The following is a 23,833-nucleotide window of genomic DNA, read 5'->3' on the forward strand; positions in this document are numbered from 1 at the left end:
TTTCAAACGACTACTCTCCCAGACAGGGTACGGGCTGGATATTTGAGACTCAATGTCCGTCCGTACATCCCTAACCCGATGCGTTGTTTCAAATGCCAGCACTTTGGGCACACTCAGCCTTCCTGCAAGCCCACTACCGCCCTTTGTGGTAAGTGTAGTCTGCCTGAGCATGGGACCGAACCTTGTTCTTCTGGTCCCAAATGCATTAACTGCCAAGGCGAGCACCCAGTCTGGCATCGTGACTGCCCTTCTTTCCAACAAGAGAAGAAAATCAGAGAGTTGGTCGTCACAGAGAAAATCTCTGCTGGTGAAGCAAAACAACGTCTCCGTGACAGTATACGCACCACTTTACCTGTGCCATTCGCTACAGTTGCTGCAGCTGCTCTGACCCGTCGCAGTGTGGGTGTACAAACCAGCGACGTTGCAACTCAAACAACAACGCTTCCCGTAGTAGCTCGTCCTGCTTCGAGGAAACCAGCAACCACTCCTCGCTCCACAGAGAAGAAGTTCAAGCAGGTGCACACTAAAGAATATTTTCTAAAGTCCAGTAGCTCTCCAGTCAGGGCGGCATCGACCAGCCTGAAACTTAAAGCGCAGCTAAAAGCTGCCCGGCGGGCGCTGAAAGCACCCGCCCCCACTCCCCCTTCGCCCTCTGTGTCGTTACCCGAGGACACGATACAGGACGAAGCCGCGGATGAAGAATTTATCAAGGTGACAGGGCCTAGAAACAGTACGCCTTAAAAGGTAACTACAATACCTCCAGCTATGGCTTATTGTCTCCAATGGAACCTTAACTGTTTCCGTACACATCTCGAGGAACTGCAAATCTTAATATCTGAATTTGACCCTGCCATCATATGTCTCCAAGAGACACATTTTCGTCCAAATGAATCAGTGATTCTAAACGGATACACGCTTTACCGCACCGACAAGCTTCCTGAGGGTCGTCGTGCACACGGTGGTGTTGCAATCGGTGTTCGAGATACCATCCACTCTACACCAATCTCTCACCACCCCCCTCCAAGCTGTCGCCGTCCGGGTCCATCTACCACAGCCAATATCTGCTTGCTGTGTCTACATCACAAGGGAGGAGCGATTCTCTCTTGAGGACCTCCTTTGTATTTTCGAACAACTTCCGTCTCCTGTAGTTCTTTTGGCCGATTTTAATTCCTACCATCGTTTGTGGGTCTCCGTTCGTACAGAGCCCCGGGGTCAAATTGTAGATCAATTCCGTGAGGCATCAGGTTTAACGTTGCTGAATGATGGAACTCCCACATATTTCAGTCCTTCCTCTGGCACATATTCTGCGTTGGACTTGTCCTTCTGCAGTCCCTGCCTTGCTCCTACCACATCTTGGAGCGTTCATCCTGATCTCTGTGGGAGTGATCACTTCCCTCTCATTCTTACCTTCGAACATCTTCAGCAATCACGTGAACACCACCCTCACTGGAATCTCAGTCGGGCCGACTGGGAAGCCTTCGAGCGTGCAGTGGACCTTGAAATCGATCTTGCGTGGACTTTACCACCAATTGACGCCTTAGATGTCTTTGTGTCAGGAGTGCATGATGCTGCACGCACCTCCATTCCACATCCCAGTGGACCTGCGAGGCGACGCCCAGTCCCCTGGTGGACTGCGGAGATCGGTGCAGCCATGAAGGACCGCAATCATGCTCTCGATCGATTTAATAGGCACCACACTGCCGCAAACCTCGAGCAGTTCCGCATTAAACGTGCCCGTGCCCGTCAGCTCATTCGAGCCAGTAAGAAGGCGTGCTGGGTCCAATACGTGTCTTCTCTGACGAAGCAGGCTTCGTCGAAAGCCGTTTGGACCAAAGTACGTCGCATCCAGGGGGGTGCATCTACTCCTCTGAGCGCTCTGGAGCACGATGGGACGTTGTACACAGATTCCGGAGACATAGCTAATATCTTGGCCACGCAGTTTTCTGGTGCGTCTAGCTCTGTAAATTATGAACCACGTTTCCGCCGTGAGAAGGACCGTCAGGAACGACGCCCTCTCGTTTTTCGAAGTCATAACACCGAGCCATACAACTCTCCATTCACTGAACGGGAGTTCGATCAGGCACTTCGAGATTCTAAGAACACAGCTCCTGGAGTGGACAAAATCCACTATGAGATGCTTCGTCATCTGCCCATTGGAGCAAGAATTTTCCTTTTGGCGGTATTCAACAGGCTTTGGTTGGAGGACTCTTTCCCCACTTCCTGGAAAGAAGCAATTAATGTTCCCATCCTGAAACCAGGTAAACAACGCACCGCAGCCTCGAGTTACAGGCCTATTGCCTTAACTAGCTGTGTGTGCAAGTTGATGGAACGCATGATCAACAAGCGTCTCACCCGGTTTTTGGAGGAAAACTCATTGATAAGTAATTTTCAATGTGGTTTTCGCTCCAACCGTTCCACACTGGACCATCTGGTTCAGCTGGAAACACACATTCAGGATGCATTCCTCAACAAGGAACATTTAGTTGCAGTTTTCTTTGTCCTCCAAAAAGCATATGACACAACGTGGCGTTTTGGCATCCTAAAGCAGCTCCATTCTTGGGGCGTCCGTGGCCATATGGCGTATTTTATTAAAAACTTTTTATCTGATCGTTTTTTCCGCGTACGTGTTGGGAACTCCTTTTCGGATCTTCACGAACAAGAGAACGGTGTCCCGCAGGGCATCGTATTAAGTGTGACTCTGTTTGCCATAGCAGTGAACAGTGTTATGGCAAGCATTGTTGCCCCTGTACATGGTCTACTGTATGTAGACGACCTCACGATCTTCTGTCGCTCACGGAATCTCGCGTCAGCTTCTCGTCCACTCCAACTGACGATAAACCGTTTGGTTGAGTGGTCCTCCCAAACAGGTTTCACCTTCTCATCCGAGAAATCCGTGTGTGTTCACTTTTGTCGTCAACGTACATGTCATTTCGATCCTGACCTGTACATGGGGAAATCTCCCCTGTGCTTCGTGAATGATGTCCGCTTCCTGGGCCTCATTTTCGATAATAAATTAACATGGCTACCTCACCTTCGCCAGTTAAAGTTCTCTTGTCTTCGAGTTCTCAACCTTTTATGCGTTTTATCTCATACTTCTTGGGGTGCTGATAGGACGGTATTGCTTCGCCTGTACCGTGCTCTCATCAGGTCGAAGCTAGATTATGGATGTGTTGTGTATTCTTCTGCCCGCCCATCTAGACTTCGCGTTCTAGACACTGTCCACCATGCTGGTATACGTGTGTGCTCTGGTGCCTTTCGGACCAGTCCAGTCGCCAGTTTTTATGTAGAGGCATCTGAGCCGTCACTGTCTCTACGCAGACAGCGGCTGGTAGTGAACTACTTCCTCCATCTTCGCTCGATGCCTTCACATCCTTCATTTCACACCATCTCAGACGAGGGTTTATCTACTCCCGGAGCACGATAAGGGCTGAGATGAGATATTACCCTTGCCACTTGTGTATGGTTGACGAGCTGCGGAGCAGGTTCACTTGGGTCTCGTTGTGAAGTTGCCTACCCACACTTCAACATCGTCTATCACTTGGTCGTCGTACGGCCATGGATTCGGCGAAAGTTGTTCTTGATAGTGTACTGCGAGTGCCTTTGCCTGTTGTTTAGGATCGAAGACCATCCATGTCCATGTAGGACTGCCTTGACGGAGCGAGGGTGCTTAGTAGGGAGGTCATTTTCATCTCATCATTTCACTCATTCTTCACATCCATATCTCACGTTTTCACCATTCCATCACGTCATTCAAATCCATATCTTTGACCTCCCTATAACTAAGGGTCCTGCTAGAGGAGACAACCTCGATAAAAAAAACCCTATCCCAAGGTGTGAGTTGCACGTGCCGATGGGACAGTGTTGGCTGCAGGGGTAGGTGCTGTCGCGAACGTGGCCTCGGGGATTTCGGTTTGGTCCTCGAGTAGCCTCCATTTTTGGGGGTAGGCCTTCCTCGGCATAGAGGGCATGTCGAGGCGACAATTTATGGACCCTCCACTTAAAATAATTTTTTGTATATGGGTACAAAAAACAACTCAAACGGGGGGAAACCCCCAAAACGAGCGCGGCCTTCGAGCCCGCTTCAATTATTGGAAAAGGCAAGTAACGTGCCACGTTATCTTGTGATTAGTATTGTGCAGAAGACCGAGAGTAACGATGAATCTGCAACAACAAAGAAACATGGAGCTGCTACATTAAAGGACTTGTCACCGTTTCTGATCAAGAAACAGCTAGACTACGCCGCAAAACGGGAGTCTACTTATCCAGACCAGCACAGATCGCCAGACCAACAACCTTTTAAAGTTAAGATCTTTGGGCGACTTCCCTGTTAATGTTGAACCTCACCGTCAACTTAACAGTAGTAGAGGTGTGATTCGCCACTGGGATCTGTTAAATGCTGAGGAGGAAGAGATTCTTGAAGCACTCTCAGACCAACATGTCACCGCAGTGCAGCGAATCAAGACGCGTAAGTCCGGAGAACTAGTACCAACTGCTTCACTTATACTGACTTTTCAAACGACTACTCTCCCAGACAGGGTACGGGCTGGATATTTGAGACTCAATGTCCGTCCGTACATCCCTAACCCGATGCGTTGTTTCAAATGCCAGCACTTTGGGCACACTCAGCCTTCCTGCAAGCCCACTACCGCCCTTTGTGGTAAGTGTAGTCTGCCTGAGCATGGGACCGAACCTTGTTCTTCTGGTCCCAAATGCATTAACTGCCAAGGCGAGCACCCAGTCTGGCATCGTGACTGCCCTTCTTTCCAACAAGATAAGAAAATCAGAGAGTTGGTCGTCACAGAGAAAATCTCTGCTGGTGAAGCAAAACAACGTCTCCGTGACAGTATACGCACCACTTTACCTGTGCCATTCGCTACAGTTGCTGCAGCTGCTCTGACCCGTCGCAGTGTGGGTGTACAAACCAGCGACGTTGCAACTCAAACAACAACGCTTCCCGTAGTAGCTCGTCCTGCTTCGAGGAAACCAGCAACCACTCCTCGCTCCACAGAGAAGAAGTTCAAGCAGGTGCACACTAAAGAATATTTTCTAAAGTCCAGTAGCTCTCCAGTCAGGGCGGCATCGACCAGCCTGAAACTTAAAGCGCAGCTAAAAGCTGCCCGGCGGGCGCTGAAAGCACCCGCCCCCACTCCCCCTTCGCCCTCTGTGTCGTTACCCGAGGACACGATACAGGACGAAGCCGCGGATGAAGAATTTATCAAGGTGACAGGGCCTAGAAACAGTACGCCTTAAAAGGTAACTACAATACCTCCAGCTATGGCTTATTGTCTCCAATGGAACCTTAACTGTTTCCGTACACATCTCGAGGAACTGCAAATCTTAATATCTGAATTTGACCCTGCCATCATATGTCTCCAAGAGACACATTTTCGTCCAAATGAATCAGTGATTCTAAACGGATACACGCTTTACCGCACCGACAAGCTTCCTGAGGGTCGTCGTGCACACGGTGGTGTTGCAATCGGTGTTCGAGATACCATCCACTCTACACCAATCTCTCACCACCCCCCTCCAAGCTGTCGCCGTCCGGGTCCATCTACCACAGCCAATATCTGCTTGCTGTGTCTACATCACAAGGGAGGAGCGATTCTCTCTTGAGGACCTCCTTTGTATTTTCGAACAACTTCCGTCTCCTGTAGTTCTTTTGGCCGATTTTAATTCCTACCATCGTTTGTGGGTCTCCGTTCGTACAGAGCCCCGGGGTCAAATTGTAGATCAATTCCGTGAGGCATCAGGTTTAACGTTGCTGAATGATGGAACTCCCACATATTTCAGTCCTTCCTCTGGCACATATTCTGCGTTGGACTTGTCCTTCTGCAGTCCCTGCCTTGCTCCTACCACATCTTGGAGCGTTCATCCTGATCTCTGTGGGAGTGATCACTTCCCTCTCATTCTTACCTTCGAACATCTTCAGCAATCACGTGAACACCACCCTCACTGGAATCTCAGTCGGGCCGACTGGGAAGCCTTCGAGCGTGCAGTGGACCTTGAAATCGATCTTGCGTGGACTTTACCACCAATTGACGCCTTAGATGTCTTTGTGTCAGGAGTGCATGATGCTGCACGCACCTCCATTCCACATCCCAGTGGACCTGCGAGGCGACGCCCAGTCCCCTGGTGGACTGCGGAGATCGGTGCAGCCATGAAGGACCGCAATCATGCTCTCGATCGATTTAATAGGCACCACACTGCCGCAAACCTCGAGCAGTTCCGCATTAAACGTGCCCGTGCCCGTCAGCTCATTCGAGCCAGTAAGAAGGCGTGCTGGGTCCAATACGTGTCTTCTCTGACGAAGCAGGCTTCGTCGAAAGCCGTTTGGACCAAAGTACGTCGCATCCAGGGGGTGCATCTACTCCTCTGAGCGCTCTGGAGCACGATGGGACGTTGTACACAGATTCCGGAGACATAGCTAATATCTTGGCCACGCAGTTTTCTGGTGCGTCTAGCTCTGTAAATTATGAACCACGTTTCCGCCGTGAGAAGGACCGTCAGGAACGACGCCCTCTCGTTTTTCGAAGTCATAACACCGAGCCATACAACTCTCCATTCACTGAACGGGAGTTCGATCAGGCACTTCGAGATTCTAAGAACACAGCTCCTGGAGTGGACAAAATCCACTATGAGATGCTTCGTCATCTGCCCATTGGAGCAAGAATTTTCCTTTTGGCGGTATTCAACAGGCTTTGGTTGGAGGACTCTTTCCCCACTTCCTGGAAAGAAGCAATTATTGTTCCCATCCTGAAACCAGGTAAACAACGCACCGCAGCCTCGAGTTACTTAACTAGCTGTGTGTGCAAGTTGATGGAACGCATGATCAACAAGCGTCTCACCCGGTTTTTGGAGGAAAACTCATTGATAAGTAATTTTCAATGTGGTTTTCGCTCCAACCGTTCCACACTGGACCATCTGGTTCAGCTGGAAACACACATTCAGGATGCATTCCTCAACAAGGAACATTTAGTTGCAGTTTTCTTTGACCTCCAAAAAGCATATGACACAACGTGGCGTTTTGGCATCCTAAAGCAGCTCCATTCTTGGGGCGTCCGTGGCCGTATGGCGTATTTTATTAAAAACTTTTTATCTGATCGTTTTTTCCGCGTACGTGTTGGGAACTCCTTTTCGGATCTTCACGAACAAGAGAACGGTGTCCCGCAGGGCATCGTATTAAGTGTGACTCTGTTTGCCATAGCAGTGAACAGTGTTATGGCAAGCATTGTTGCCCCTGTACATGGTCTACTGTATGTAGACGACCTCACGATCTTCTGTCGCTCACGGAATCTCGCGTCAGCTTCTCGTCCACTCCAACTGACGATAAACCGTTTGGTTGAGTGGTCCTCCCAAACAGGTTTCACCTTCTCATCCGAGAAATCCGTGTGTGTTCACTTTTGTCGTCAACGTACATGTCATTTCGATCCTGACCTGTACATGGGGAAATCTCCCCTGTGCTTCGTGAATGATGTCCGCTTCCTGGGCCTCATTTTCGATAATAAATTAACATGGCTACCTCACCTTCGCCAGTTAAAGTTCTCTTGTCTTCGAGTTCTCAACCTTTTATGCGTTTTATCTCATACTTCTTGGGGTGCTGATAGGACGGTATTGCTTCGCCTGTACCGTGCTCTCATCAGGTCGAAGCTAGATTATGGATGTGTTGTGTATTCTTCTGCCCGCCCATCTAGACTTCGCGTTCTAGACACTGTCCACCATGCTGGTATACGTGTGTGCTCTGGTGCCTTTCGGACCAGTCCAGTCGCCAGTTTTTATGTAGAGGCATCTGAGCCGTCACTGTCTCTACGCAGACAGCGGCTGGTAGTGAACTACTTCCTCCATCTTCGCTCGATGCCTTCACATCCTTCATTTCACACCATCTCAGACGAGGGTTTATCTACTCCCGGAGCACGATAAGGGCTGAGATGAGATATTACCCTTGCCACTTGTGTATGGTTGACGAGCTGCGGAGCAGGTTCACTTGGGTCTCGTTGTGAAGTTGCCTACCCACACTTCAACATCGTCTATCACTTGGTCGTCGTACGGCCATGGATTCGGCGAAAGTTGTTCTTGATAGTGTACTGCGAGTGCCTTTGCCTGTTGTTTAGGATCGAAGACCATCCATGTCCATGTAGGACTGCCTTGGCACACATTTTCGTAAGTTTCCTTCATTGTCACAGAGTGTGCTACAGGCACAGAGGGAAATTTATGTCCATTATGTAACAAAACTGCCTTTAAACTAACTTTAGATGCGTCAATAAAAAAACGCCATTCCTCAGAATTATGTTGCATACCTAACTTTAACATCAGACCACATACATCATAGCATGCACAAACTCGAGAATCTGTAATTTGAAAAATGGCAATAAATCGTAATTTCTGTTTCTGTACACTGAAACCTTTGTACCTGTATTAAGCAACTTCCATTCTTGAAGCCGAGAACCTAGAAGTTTTGCAGACTGTTTAGATAGGTACATATCAAGTACCAGATCGTTAAGTTCCTCTTGTGTAATGAGATGAGGCCCTTCTTCATTCTCATCTGGAATAGGTTTCATCGTTTGAGGTACAAATGATCCAGCTCCATATCATCATCAGCTGGCCCAATCAAATCTGGCAATGTAGAAGGTGGCACTGTCTTGGGCAAGTCACTAGTGCATAAATCACTTGTCTTGAAATAATTTGGTTGCGGCTCAAACTGAACTGCTGCATCTAAACTGGGAACAGTTGTGAAGTGCCACTTCAGAGTAAAGGCAGGGAAGCAGATATTTCTAATCTTCCATTTTGATTGTTGCTAACCAGTTGCAAATCTGAAAATAATAACAAAAGTTTATTAGTTTTGAAGTTTAAAAAGTCAAGCATATAGCACAAATAATAATTTAATTATAAAGACATAAAACAATTTCCCCTGATTACCATACACATGTTTGCCCACAGACATCTTTCCTCTCCATTTTTGTTGAAAAATGAGGGAGTTTTTCCTCCGTGCATTATAAGCCAACATTGCAAGCTGAGGCAAACTGGGCACAAAAGTAGAGAGGTGTGAAGATAATTTGCAGAAGGCATCACACAACCAATTTCATTATCACTATTTCATGCAAACCTTCACCCTCCATGTAGGACTGCCTTGACGGAGCGAGGGTGCTTAGTAGGGAGGCCATTTTCATCTCATCATTTCATCCATTCTTCATGTCAATCTCTCACATTTTCACAATTCCATCTCATCATTCATCTGCATTCCGTTGACCTCCCTATAACTAAGGGTCCTTCTAGAGCAGACAATCTCGATAAAAAAAAACCTATCCCAAGGTGTTAGTTACACGTGCCGATGTGACAGTGTTGGCTGCAGGTGTAGGTGCAGTCGCGAACGTGGCCTCGGGGATTTCGGTTTGGTCCTCGAGTAGCCTCCATTTTTGGGGGTAGGCCTTCCTCGGCATAGAGGGCATGTCGAGGCGACAATTTATGGACCCTCCACACTAAATATTATTTGTATATGGGTACAAAAAACAACACAAACGGGGAAAACCCCAAAACGAGCGCGACCTTCGAGCCCGCTTCATTTGTTGGAAATGACAAGTAACGTGCCACGTTATCTTGTAATTAGCATAGTACAGAATACCGATAGTAACGACGTTTCTGCAACAACAAAGAAACATGGAGCTGCTACATTGAAGGACTTGTCACCGTTTCTTATCAAGAAACAGCTAGACTACGCCGCTGGTTCAGATGTACCAGAAATAAAAAAGCTGAGAAACTGTAGTCTACTTATTCAGACCTGCACAGATCGCCAGACAAACAACCCTTTAAAGCTAAGATCTTTGGGCAACTTCATCAACATATCATCATCAGCTGGCCCAATCAAATCTGGCAATGTAGAAGGTGGCACTGTCTTGGGCAAGTCACTAGTGCATAAATCACTTGTCTTGAAATAATTTGGTTGCGGCTCAAACTGAACTGCTGCATCTAAACTGGGAACAGTTGTGAAGTGCCACTTCAGAGTAAAGGCAGGGAAGCAGATATTTCTAATCTTCCATTTTGATTGTTGCTAACCAGTTGCAAATCTGAAAATAATAACAAAAGTTTATTAGTTTTGAAGTTTAAAAAGTCAAGCATATAGCACAAATAATAATTTAATTATAAAGACATAAAACAATTTCCCCTGATTACCATACACATGTTTGCCCACAGACATCTTTCCTCTCCATTTTTGTTGAAAAATGAGGGAGTTTTTCCTCCGTGCATTATAAGCCAACATTGCAAGCTGAGGCAAACTGGGCACAAAAGTAGAGAGGTGTGAAGATAATTTGCAGAAGGCATCACACAACCAATTTCATTATCACTATTTCATGCAAACCTTCACCCTCCATGTAGGACTGCCTTGACGGAGCGAGGGTGCTTAGTAGGGAGGCAATTTTCATCTCATCATTTCATCCATTCTTCATGTCAATCTCTCACATTTTCACAATTCCATCTCATCATTCATCTGCATTCCGTTGACCTCCCTATAACTAAGGGTCCTTCTAGAGCAGACAATCTCGATAAAAAAAAACCTATCCCAAGGTGTTAGTTACACGTGCCGATGGGACAGTGTTGGCTGCAGGGGTAGGTGCAGTCGCGAACGTGGCCTCGGGGATTTCGGTTTGGTCCTCGAGTAGCCTCCATTTTTGGGGGTAGGCCTTCCTCGGCATAGAGGGCATGTCGAGGCGACAATTTATGGACCCTCCACACTAAATATTATTTGTATATGGGTACAAAAAACAACACAAACGGGGAAAACCCCAAAACGAGCGCGGCCTTCGAGCCCACTTCATTTGTTGGAAATGACAAGTAACGTGCCACGTTATCTTGTAATTAGCATAGTACAGAATACCGATAGTAACGACGTTTCTGCAACAACAAAGAAACATGGAGCTGCTACATTGAAGGACTTGTCACCGTTTCTTATCAAGAAACAGCTAGACTACGCCGCTGGTTCAGATGTACCAGAAATAAAAAAGCTGAGAAACTGTAGTCTACTTATTCAGACCTGCACAGATCGCAAGACAAATAACCCTTTAAAGCTAAGATCTTTGGGCAACTTCCCTGTTAATGTTGAACCTCATCGTCAACTTAACAGTAGTAAAGGTGTATTTCGCCACTGGGATCTGCTAAATGCTGAGGAGGAATAGATTCTTGAAGCACACTCAGACCAACATGTCACAACAGTGCAGCAAATAAAGACGCGAGAGTCCGGAGAACTTGTACCAACTGCTTCAATTATACGGACCTTTCAAACGACCTCCCCCTCCATGTAGGACTGCCTTGACGGGGCGAGGGGGCTTAGTAGTGAGGTCAATTTTCATCTCGTCATTCCACCCATTCTTCACATCCATATCTCACGTTTTCACCATTCCATCACGTCATTCATTCATCTCCATATTTTTGACCTCCCTCTAAGAAACTAAGGTAGGGAGGTCATTTTCATCTCATCATTTCACTCATTCTTCACATCCATATCTCACGTTTTCACCATTCCATCACGTCATTCATCTCCATATCTTTGACCTCCCTATAACTAAGGGTCCTGCTAGAGGAGACAACCTCGATAAAAAAAAACCCTATCCCAAGGTGTGAGTTGCACGTGCCGATGGGACAGTGTTGGCTGCAGGGTTAGGTGCAGTCGCGAACGTGGCCTCGGGGATTTCGGTTTGGTCCTCGAGTAGCCTCCATTTTTGGGGGTAGGCCTTCCTCGGCATAGAGGGCATGTCGAGGCGACAATTTATGGACCCTCCACTTAAAATAATTTTTGTATATGGTTACAAAAACAACTCAAACGGGGGGAAACCCCCAAAACGAGCGCGGCGTTCGAGCCCGCTTCAATTAGTGGAAAAGACAAGTAACGTGCCACGTTATCTTGTGATTAGTATAGTGCAGAAGACCGATAGTAACGATGAATCTGCAACAACAAAGAAACATACAGCTGCTACATTAAAGGACCTGTCACCATTTCTGATCAAAAAGCAGCTAGACTACGCCGCTGGTTCAGATGTACCAGAAATAAAAAAGCTGCGAAACGGGACACTACTGATCCAGACCAGCACAGATCGGCAGACAAACAACCTTTTAAAGCTAAGATCTTTGGGCGACTTCCCTGTTAATGTTGAACCTCATCGTCAACTTAACAGTAGTAGAGGTGTGATTCGCCACTGGGATCTGCTAAATGCTGAGGAGGAAGAGATTCTTGAAGCACTCTCAGACCAACATGTGACCGCAGTGCAGCGAATAAAGACACGTAAGTCCGGAGAACTAGTACCAACTGCTTCACTCATAGTTACGTTTCAAAGGACCACTCTCCCAGATATTGTACGGGCTGGATATTTGAGACTCAAAGTCCGTCCGTACATCCCTAACCCGATGCGGTGTTTCAGCCTTCCTGCAAGGCCACTACCGCCCTTTGTGGTAAGTGTAGTCTGCCTGATCATGGGACCGAACCTTGTTCTTCAGGTCCCAAATGCATTAACTGCCAAGGCGAGCACCCAGTCTGGCATCGTGACTGCCCCTCTTTCCAACAAGAGAAGAAAATCAGAGAGTTGGTCGTCACAGAGAAAATCTCTGCTGGGGAAGCAAAACAACGTCTCCGTGACAGTATACGCACCACTTTACCTGTGCCATTCGCTGCAGCTGCTCTTACCTGTCGCAGTATAGGGGTACAAACCAGCGACGTGTCCACGCAAACAACAACGCTTCCCGTATTAGCTCGACCTGCTCCGAGGAAACCAGCAACCACTCCTCGCTCCACAGAGAAGAAGTTCAAGCAGGTACATAGTAAAGAATACTTTCTGAAATCTAGTAGCTCTCCAGTGAGGGTGGCATCGACCACCCTGAAACTTAAAGCGCAGCTGAAAGCTGCCCGGCGGGCGCTAAAAGCACCCGCCCCCACTCCTCCTTCATCCCCTTCGCCCTCTGTGTCGTTACCCGAGGACATGATACAGGACGAAGCCGCGGATGAAGAATTTATCAAGGTGACATGGCCTAGAAACAGAGTACGCCTCAAAAGGTAACTATAATACCTCCAGCTATGGCTTATTGTCTCCAAAGGAACCTTAACGGTTTCCGTACACATCTCGAGGAACTGCAAGTCTTAATATCTGAATTTGTCCCTGCCATTATATGTCTCCAAGAGACACATTTTCGTCCAAATGAATCAGTGATTCTAAACGGATAGACGCTTTACCGCACCGACAAGCTTCCTGAGGGTCGTCGTGCACACGGTGGTGTTGCAATCGGTGTTCGAGATACCATCCACTCAACACCAATCTTTCTCACCACCCCCCTCCGGGGTGTAAGGGGTGACCTTCCACGTAGGCGCCCAAGAGTCAACCTCACTTCCACGTAGTGCACCCTGGACTAAAGGCTAACGAGGCTCTGGCGACTGGCACTATGGCCAGTATAATTTTGTGTGTGTTGTCCTGTTTGTTGTCCTTGTGTGTGCTGAGTGCCCGTTTACGGCCTCAGCTTTTAACAGAAGTCAGAACATTTTAACATTTTTAGTTATGCAACGCTAGAGTTGTTATTTGTAATGATAAGGGGCTGGCCCCCGTATAATGTGACGGGAGAAAAATAGCCCAAGTGCTGACGCTCCCAAAATTTTAAATTCAAAATCAAATCAAATCACCACCCCCCTCCAAGCTGTCGCCGTGCGGGTCCATCTACCACAGCCAATGTCTGTGTGCTGTGTCTACATCACAAGGGAGGAGCGATTCTCTCTTGAGGACCTACATTGTATATTCGAACAACTTCCGTCTCCTGTAGTTCTTTTGGGCGATTTTAATTCCTACCATCGTTTGTGAGGCTCCGTTCGTACAGAGCCCCGTGGTCAAATTGTAGATCAATTCCGTGTGGCATCAGCTTTAACGTTGCTGAATGATGGAACTCCCACATATTTCAGTCCTTCCTCTGGCACATACTCTGCGTTGGACTTGTCCTTCTGCAGTCCCAGCGTTGCTCCTACCACATCTTGGAGCGTTCATCCTGATCTCTGTGGGAGTGATCACTTCCCTCTCATTCTTACCTTCGAACATCTTCAGCAATCACGTGAACAACACCCTCACTGCAATCTCAGTCGGGCCGACTGGGAAGCCTTCGAGCGTGCAGTGGACCTTGAAGTCGATCTTGCGTCGACTTTACCACCAATCGACGCCTTAGATGTCTTTGTGTCAGGAGTGCATGATGCTGCACGCACCTCCATTCCACATCCCAGTGGACCTGCGAGGCGACGCCCAGTCCCCTGGTGGACTGCGGAGATCGGTGCAGCCATGAAGGACCGCAATCATGCTCTCGATCGATTTAATAGGAACCACACTGCCGCAAACCTCGAGCAGTTCCGCATTAAACATGCCCGTGCCCGTCAGCTCATTCGAGCCAGTAAGAAGGCGTGCTGGGTCCAATACGTGTCTTCTCTGACGAAGCAGGCTTCTTCGAAAGCCGTTTGGACCCAAGTACGTCGCATCCAGGGGGTGCATCTACTCCTCTGAGCGCTCTGGAGCACGATGGGACGTTATACACAGATTCCGGAGACATAGCTAATATCTTGGCCACGCAGTTTTCAGGTGCGTCTAGCTCTGTAAATTATGAACCACGTTTCCGCCGTGAGAAGGACCGTCAGGAACGACGCCCCCTAGTTTTTCGAAGTCATAACACCGAGCCATACAACTCTCCATTCACTGAACGGGAGTTCGATCAGGCACTTCGAGATTCAAAGAATACAGCTCCTGGAGTGGACAAAATCCACTATGAGATGCTTCGTCATCTGCCCATTGGAGCAAGAAATTTCCTTTTGGCGGTATTCAACAGGCTTTGGTTGGAGGACTCTTTCCCCACTTCCTGGAAAGAAGCTATTATTGTTCCCATCCTGAAACCAGGTAAACAACGCACCGCAGCCTCGAGTTACAGGCCTATTGCCTTAACTAGCTGTGTGTGCAAGTTGATGGAACGCATGATCAACAAGCGTCTCACCTGGTTTTTGGAGGAAAACTCATTGATAAGTAATTTTCAATGTGGTTTTCGCTCCAACCGTTCCACACTGGACCATTTGGTTCAGCTGGAAACATATTCAGGATGCATTCCTCAACAAGGAACATGTAGTTGCAGTTTTCTTGGACCTCCAAAAAGCATATGATACAACGTGGCGTTTTGGCATCCTGAAGCAGCTCCATTCTTGGGGCGTCCGTGGCCATATGGCGTACTTTATTAAAACTTTTTATCAGATCGTTTTTTCCGCGTACGTGTTCGGAACTTCTTTTCGGATCTTCACGAACAAGAGAACGGTGTCCCGCAGGACAGCGTATTAAGTGTGACTCTGCCATGGCAGTGAACAGTGTTATGGCAAACATTGTTGCCCCTGTACATGGTCTTCTGTATGTAGACGACCTCACGATCTTTTGTCGCTCACGGAATCTCGCGTCAGCTTCTCGTCAACTCCAACTGACGATAAACCGTTTGGTTGAGTGGTCCTCCCAAACAGGTTTCACCTTCTCATCCGAGAAATCCGTGTGTGTTCACTTTTGTCGTCAGCGTACATGTCATTTCGATCCTGACCTGTACATGGGGAAGTCTCCCCTGTGCTTCGTGAATGAGGTCCGCTTCCTGGGCCTCATTTTCGATAAGAAATTAACATGGCTACCTCACCTTCGCCAGTTAAAGTTCTGTTGTCTTCCAGTTCTCAACCTTGTACGTGTTTTATCTCATACTTCCTGGGGTGCTGACAGGACGGTACTGCTTCGCACTCATCAGGTCGAAGCTTGATTATGGATGTGTTGTGTATTCTTCTGCCCACCCATCTAGACTTCGCATCCTAGACACCGTCCACCATGCTGGTATACGTTTGTGCTGCGGTGCGTTTCATACGAGTCCAGTCGCTAGTTTGTACGTAGAGGCATCTGAGCCGTCGCTGTCTCTGCGAAGACAGCGGCTGGTAGTGAACTACTTTCTCCATCTTCGCTCGATGCCTTCACATCCTTCATTTGACACCATCTCCGACGAGAGTAGGCTGGCAAGGTATCGGCTCCACCCTAGGGTCACTAGACCATTTGGTGTTCGTGCAGACGATATCCTGTCAGCACTTGGTGTTGACAGTGATCTTCCTGGCGTCTCTCCACTCATTCCGCCTCTCCCTACCTGGGAGTTTCCTGCACCTTCTATCGATTTTTCCCTGACTGCCCGTCCAAAGGCAGAAACACCAATGGTTGTATACCAGCAACGGGTTTTAGAACTTCGTGCGAAGCACCCCAATTTTAATGTGTTTTACACGGATGGGTCCAAGACAGTCGAATAAGTTGGTTGCGCCTTCGTCGTAGACTCTCAAAGTTCCAGTTACTCGCTACATCCTGCCTGTTCCATCTTTACGGCAGAGTTGTACGCCATTCTAAAGGCGTGAATGGTCTGAAGAAAGTCCTTGTGTGCTGCGATTCGACCAGCGTGTTGCAGTCTGGATTCGCCGTATTCCCGGCATCCGGTAGCGCAACGCATATTCAGACGGCTTGTGTCCTTATCTGCCAGCACAGATGTACACTTCTGTTGGGTCCCTAGCCACGTGGGCATCCAGGGGAACGAAGCAGCAGATGCTGCCGCCAAGTCTGCTGATGCAGATGGCGACGTTCTCGTCCACCTTTTGCCAGCTAGCGACCTGCAGAATGTGTTCCGTTCTCGCCTTCTTGACACTTGGCAGACCGAGTGGGATGTGGAAACGGGGAACAAGCTTCACGCTGTTAAGCCCACCATAGGTGTTTGGCGTTCCTCGTGTCGTCCCTCTCATCGAGAAGACGTTATTCTTACCCGCCTTCGTATAGGACACAGCCGTCTCACGCATGGTCACCTACTGCAAGGCCTGGACTCTCCGTTGTGTCGTACTTGTAATGTTATTTTAAGCATCCGACACATTCTCGTTGAATGTGTCGATCTTGCTTACCTCCGGCAGACTTTTAACCTTTCCGGCTGTTTGTCATCCCTCTTGGGTGATGACAGCAGTATTTTATCACATGTTTTTAGTTTCTTGCGAAGAGCTGGAGTCTTCCACCGTCTGTAAGGAGGTTTTTAGTTTGTTCTGACTTTTTAATGTGTTGTGTTTGACTCGTGCAGGTCTTTTTACAACCTTGCACTTTTAGTTTTTCCCCAGGGGCTCTTTACACCCCTTTTTTAAGTTCTCAGTCAGAATTTTAGATAAGGGATATTTTCCCGTATACATAGAAGGGTGCGAAATGGCCTTAAGTGCCGACGCACCCAGAAATTTTAACTCAATTCGTATAAAGTCTAAGAGGGGGGATCGTGGATAGGCTATGACAGCCTTTAGCCACTCGCTTGTTAGGCGAGAGGAACGTTGTAAAAGGAAGGGGGTAGCTCTGGAGAGCACGTCGACACTAAACTACAAGGGGACTAACCCCGTAAAGAAGAACACACGGACATATATTTAAACACTACCTTTGACTGAACAGGCAGGGGAAGGAAAGACAAGGAATGTTCGTTACCTGGAGTTCTATGGCGATCTCTTCTCCGCTGGTCCTTGGATCGACGTGGTCCTACTCTGAAACAAAACGGACGAGGGAGCAACTCTGGGCTCCAAACTCTGTACTTTCGCCGACCGATATTCTAAAGATAACTTTAACTTCCCGATTGTTCGTTTGCTCCTTTTTCTGAACTTACGATGCCTTTGGAGCTCTCTCGCGTAAACTGCAAACAACTAGACACGGATTTCTTTTGTAATAACTACTTCATCTGACTGACGGAAGACAACTAAGAATGAGATTTTCTCACGCGACCTATTTATGTGAAATTTGAGCTATCGGCTGTTACGACGCTTGCTTCGATCGCGTCCTCTCGCAACGGCAATCCTGAGGAAGAACGCTGATTCCTTATTTCATTTTCTAATGCAATGTCAGCGGAGTTTTTCCAACTCCGCTGAAGGACGCTGTCGCGATGAGCTTTTAAGAAGCTCTTTTTTCAATGCTTCAGCGGGACCCTTTTTATAACGTGATTAGCTTATTTATTTATGATACCCGGGTCCTAGGTTCGATTCACGTCTGCGGCGTCATACGGCACACCGCTCTGGGGCAAAAAATTAGGTTCACGTAGAGAAGTTAATTTTTTTGAAAACCTGCTGCTTAAATAAATAATCATAATAATAAAAATGGGCGCGACTATTCATCCTGGAGGGAAGTTAATTTCGTGTGTAGACCTGCTGCCTAAATAAAAAAAAATCGCGGCTACCCATCCTGTCCAGTCAAGGATAGAAGAAAGTATATTTGAATAAAAACCAGAGAACATACAAAAAGGCAAGAATGGATATACAACCAAAAAATAAACACAACATAATATCATGCAGAACCTAATTCTAAACCGATGTGTTACATACTGAACCGATTTGCGGTTCGGGAGACTGACTGCGTGCGTCTTATGACTCTCGGTGGCGCTGACAGAGCAATCTCTCGTGTCAGCGCTGACGACGAACTTATTTATCACATGTCACTCGGCACGCGCTGAAGCACTTGACACCGGAGCACACGAAAGCACTGTAACACGAAGATAAAATGTATCCTTGATTCCTGGGTGGGGTGTAAGGGGTGACCTTCCACGTAGTACACCCAAATGTCAACCTCACTTCCACGTAGTGCACCCTGGACTAAAGACTAACGAGGCTCTGGCGACTGGCACTATGGCCAGTATAATTTTGTGTGTGTTGTCCTGTTTTTTGTCCTTGTGTGTGCTGAGTGCCCGTTTACAGCCTCAGCTTTTAAATGAAGTCAGAACATTTTAAGATTTTTAGTTATTTTGAGTTATGCAACGTTAGAGTTGTCATTTGTAATGATAAGGGGCTGGCCCCCGTATAATGTGACGGGAGCAAAATAGCCCAAGTGCTGACGCTCCCAAAAATTTTAAATTCAAATTCAAATTCAAATTGATTCCTGGGCAAGGGTAATTCCATTGCGCATCGTTCGGAAAACACGGAGATTGTTTATACCATTTAACGGGGGGATGTCTATATCACCTATATAAAAAAAACTAAAAAAAAACTTGGTATCAATACCCAAGAAAAAAAATCATGCAATAAGATACAAAAGTAGAGACCTGAAGGGTTCACAAGCAATGATATTGTTAAATATCTTACACAAGGAAGGTGAAATTGAAATATTTAATATATGTACATGGGATGATTTGCTTCCCAAAAATCAATGTCTTTTGATTTGATACACAGAATTTGAAAAGTATTAACATTAGTGGCAGAAATTGACGTTCAAATTGTTCAAGTCTTTCTGTCGGTCTGAAAAAAAACTGTTTCCCGATGCTACACTGCAAATTTGTGTTTTTGACATATAGTCAGAGGGAAACAGAAAAAAGACACTTAGTTAGCGTTCTTTATGCACGGCTGAAGGATACTCCATTAGCAATCGCGATGGCGAGCGTTCATTGGTAATGGAGATCGGCGAACTGTTCTTGCAGATCCGGCGACGGGAGTCGAACACATGAGCACACGACGACGCGATACACACACACACGACACACGCACAGCTGAGATCCTGGAAACTGGAGCGAAGGTTATCCTATAAGTCCGGATAACGTCACCGAAAGGCTATTCCTGGAAGAAAGTTCTGGCTCGCGTACAGTGGGAGTCCAGGAGGAACAGATATGCGAAAACGGCACTGGTAGAGCGTCCATTTTCACAGATTTCGGTATACGGCGTGAGGGAACGCATGAGTGAGCGTGAGGAGGTCCACCAAGAAGTGGCCGTATGCAGGTCGAAGGTCGATGAGGAGACCCGAACACACGAACGCGCGCGATGTATGTTGGGTAAGCCTGGATCAAGTGTCGAACCCAAGAACATGTATGAAGAATCTTGGCAATCTAGAAGAAGGGGGGGTAACACTGTTGACTGCAAAAGTAGGTGCTGTCCACTGGGGTCGAAGTGGACCACTGGACAACGCACTTGGGGGAGAGATGTGGTGCGGAGATGGGCACTGGGTCCAAATGGTGAACACTCGACGAGGGGGGGGGGGCGTCGTGAAGATCCTGGAGTGGACAGACGAACAGCGGCGGCAACGTGAATCCTGAAGTGTGACGTTAGCACATTGGTGAACTGATGTGGGGACACTGGGCGTTGCTGGTCACGAAATTAAGGACTCAGGAGGGGGGTTCCGATGGCGCTGGGTCCTCCTTGGCTCGGGAACCTGAAGAGTAGTGGTGGGGCCGCTCGTGATATCTGGTTACAAGCCACTGTGGGAAGGTGTTAGCCACACACCTGGGACGTTCCTGGGGGGGGGGGGTTGTCGCGGGGACGAACTTATGACACTGGGGGGGGGGGCGTCATCTGGCTGCTACTGTTCTGTTCTGGAACGGGTGAATCCATTCGGGGTTCCTGGTGAGTGCAGGCACGAACAACAACTGGGGCTTGCTAATTCTGGACAAGTTCCGGCGATTGCGGCCCAGGGACACGACGCTTAGCAAGATGAGTCCTGGAGGGGTTGAACGATGCACTTTTGTCCTGTAAGAGGGGAGGCCTCTTTTGTAGTAGTCCTGGATAGTCTTCTGGCTGTGACGTAAGGGGAGGTCACCGCCTCCTGGAGCACTCTGGAAGTCTGGAATCCCATCCTTTCACGGGGCGCCGGATCCGCCCGTGAAGGTCCATGAATGAAGCCGGGCCTCAGTGGGTTGCGAGGTGGCACGAACATAGGTTAGCGTGTAGGAGAGAGAAGTTAGTAAAAACAAAAGAGGTGATACCTGTTCAGTCATGATGGGGGGTCTATAAACTTTATAAATATAAAAAGGGGTTTAAAACCTAAAAACTGTAAGCGAAACGCAAAACATGTATCGCGACTTGCACGTAGATGGTTACCACGGAATTTAGTCGGAAGAAACCGGTTGGTTCCGGGTTCGATAACAGAAATACAGGAAATATCCTGTTAACGCAGCATTCCAAAAAATTAAAATAAAAACTGTAACTGGGAGGTTGGAAACTAAAACGTCATGGAGTGGAATATCGCGATTGAGGGAATTATTCAACTGCTGTAGTGCCAGCGTCATGTCAGTCCAGTCCGGAAAAACCAGGCCCGTAAAGTTAACAGACTCGTCCGTAAACATTTTAACAGGTCGGGGTTCTATGTAGGCGTTTTCCATAGGGCGAGTGTGCATAATTTCATCGTCAAAAATGAGTTGGTCAAATTGACTGTAATTCAGGAAAACAGTGCGACCGGGAAGTACTTCAATAGTGCGACGTGTATGGATTTTACCGTTAAGAAGCTGGGAGGAAATGAATTTACCAATACCGGCAACAAGTATGCCGTGGCGTGACCGGGTTTTACGGAGTTCGGGGCCAGAGTGAGACTTGATCTCCATGGCACATCCTTCGGTTGAATTGATATCCACTAAATTTTGCAAACACGTGACGTGGGGGTCTATAGATAGTTCCGTATGGTGGCACACGTAAAGGAAGTTAGTAAATTTACATGCACTGGCGATAATTTCCACAAAACGGGGCGCGCCATTCTGCATCACCCTGTATGTCAATTCCGGGATTCGAACACGGGACCAGTGGCCCTGCTGATAGGATCCGAAATTAATTGCACGGTACACCGGAGAAATCGCGTCCAAGGGGAGCAAGGGGGTCTCTAGTAAGAGATGAAAGGAATTCGTATCGACGTCATATGTGATCAAGTAGACATTGGTCAGGGCGTAAAACAACCCAACATCAGTGGTGTACAGTGTGGTTTTAAATTGGGGGTGCCCTTGAATAAAAATGCGAAGCCAAGTCGGGGTAAGAATATGGTATGATAGTTTATTTAAAGACAATTCCATAATTAAGAAGTCGAGGCGCTCGAACAGCTGAGAAGCCTGCATCATTGCCAAAATATGTTTTTCCTCTGTATATATATCACAAAATTTGTTAATAAGTTCGTCTTGTAGTTCCAGAACGGAACGTTTCAAAATTAGCAAAATGTCATGTACTTTACTAAAGGCTTTGACTTGAATCTTTTTCATGAATTTTATTTCCTCGGCAATCGCGTGTTGATTGTCCGCCAGGGTCTTGACGGAGGCTTGCAGATGGTGGATTGAAAATGAATTAAAAACACTCAGGCCGGCGGTGAACAAGTTTAAAAGGTTAAAAATAATTGAACGTTTTTCCCTTGAATGTACTGATCCATTCGACAAGGGCACTCCGCAGTTCGGCCGAAAATCACCGACGGTGAATCTACATGGAAAATACTGCGAGACATCATGCAGGTAAGATTCAATCTTTTCCCGCGAGTTGTTTTGAATCTGAGTCCAGCGAGAACAATTCTGAGGGTTTTGAGTGCGGATATTTATATCGAGGTGTACATTGACTGGCGTAAAGACGTGTTCGTACGTGTGGACCATTAGTGCCTGTTTTTCGTAATAAAGACCGAGGGATTCGAAGAAGAGGTCACTATCTTCGGAAGTATGCAGAGCCGAAAGCGAGGGAGAGACAAACAGGAAGAGGAGGGACATGAAAAAATAGGGGGGGTCGATCCCATGATCGCGAGTCTGAAACGAAGCAGAAAAAAAAATGCATCAGTCAGTGAAAATCATAGCAAAATCGTGCGAACTGTTGCTCGCTGAGCGAAGAGTGCTGGAGATGTAAATGAACACCTACATTTATGAGTGGCTCGAAATTAAAACATCAGCAACATTATACGGGGGGGCGTGGGAACGTATGCGCCATCGCCTGATCAAGGCTAGAAATGGTGTACCTATCAGACGGCAAAAGACAGCGGTGTTACATGGACCCCCTTGGTCCGTTGTTATCGTCCTTCTTCCCCGGGCTGGCTTCCTGGAGCCATCTACGGGCCCTATGTGCCATGGCGGAGGCGTCGCCTGCTATGTTGCGGGCGGTGCAAACTGTATTGGGGGACCTAATACAGGGAGGGGGTCACCACCCCATTCGTGCAGTGGCGGAACTCGAGAGGGAGAAGCTGAGCAAGAATCCCACTTGGGGGGCGTGAAATCAAGTATGTCCGCGCAAGCAATGAAAATTACCCTGTACCCAATATTTTCGTTTCCCGTGCCGGTTAAGGAAAGGGGAAAGGAACAAAAGGGGGGGGAATGAATTTCTTCCACCTGTAATAAAAAAAATAATATGCGTAAAAATGTGAACGTATTTTGAAAACCAGTTTTAGTCCATCCACACACCAAATACGGAGAATTGAATTCTCGCTATTCATTGAACGTGTGCTAAGCAAACGACATAGTAATAAATCAATACAAAAGCCATTGGTGGCTTAATTCGTTCATCCTTCCTGTTTTAAACAGAAAGTGTCCCTTCAGGTTCGAGCTCGTCAGCTGGACATAGGGGACGCGTAGGGGAAAAAAAATAAGCGCCTTTTATCTGAATTGTTAACTTATATCGTTGAGACTACTACACTGTGCGCTACATATAAACACTCTTAGTGTTATTTAACAAACTTTGCTTCTTCTGCGCCTTCTGGAATTTGGTGTGGGTGACTCACAGTGTCGCTAAGCGCCACTGTGGTGGTTGGCTCTAACTAATACTTTTCACAACATTTTCGCATAATAGGTAAATAGTTATTGATTAGCCATATATATTTTAAGTTAAAATGAACCCCCCAAAAAAATGCCTGTCTGGACGGCGCTGCTCATTGACCGCTGATTGTAACAAAAAAAAAGAGATGACCGGTTCGTAAGCTACGTAGGCGGGGGGGGAACAACGTTGTTTTCGTCCTGGTGGTTTCTAATCCTGAATTTCGGACTCAGGCGTGGGGGAATGATACAGTTTCAGACTCTGTACGCCAATCTCCTCTATGACAGTAACGCCCCGCTTATTTGGATATTG

This window comes from Lepisma saccharinum, chromosome 12 (assembly GCF_977018435.1).
Source record: "Lepisma saccharinum chromosome 12, izLepSacc3.1, whole genome shotgun sequence".
In the NCBI taxonomy this organism is placed as follows: domain Eukaryota; kingdom Metazoa; phylum Arthropoda; class Insecta; order Zygentoma; family Lepismatidae; genus Lepisma; species Lepisma saccharinum.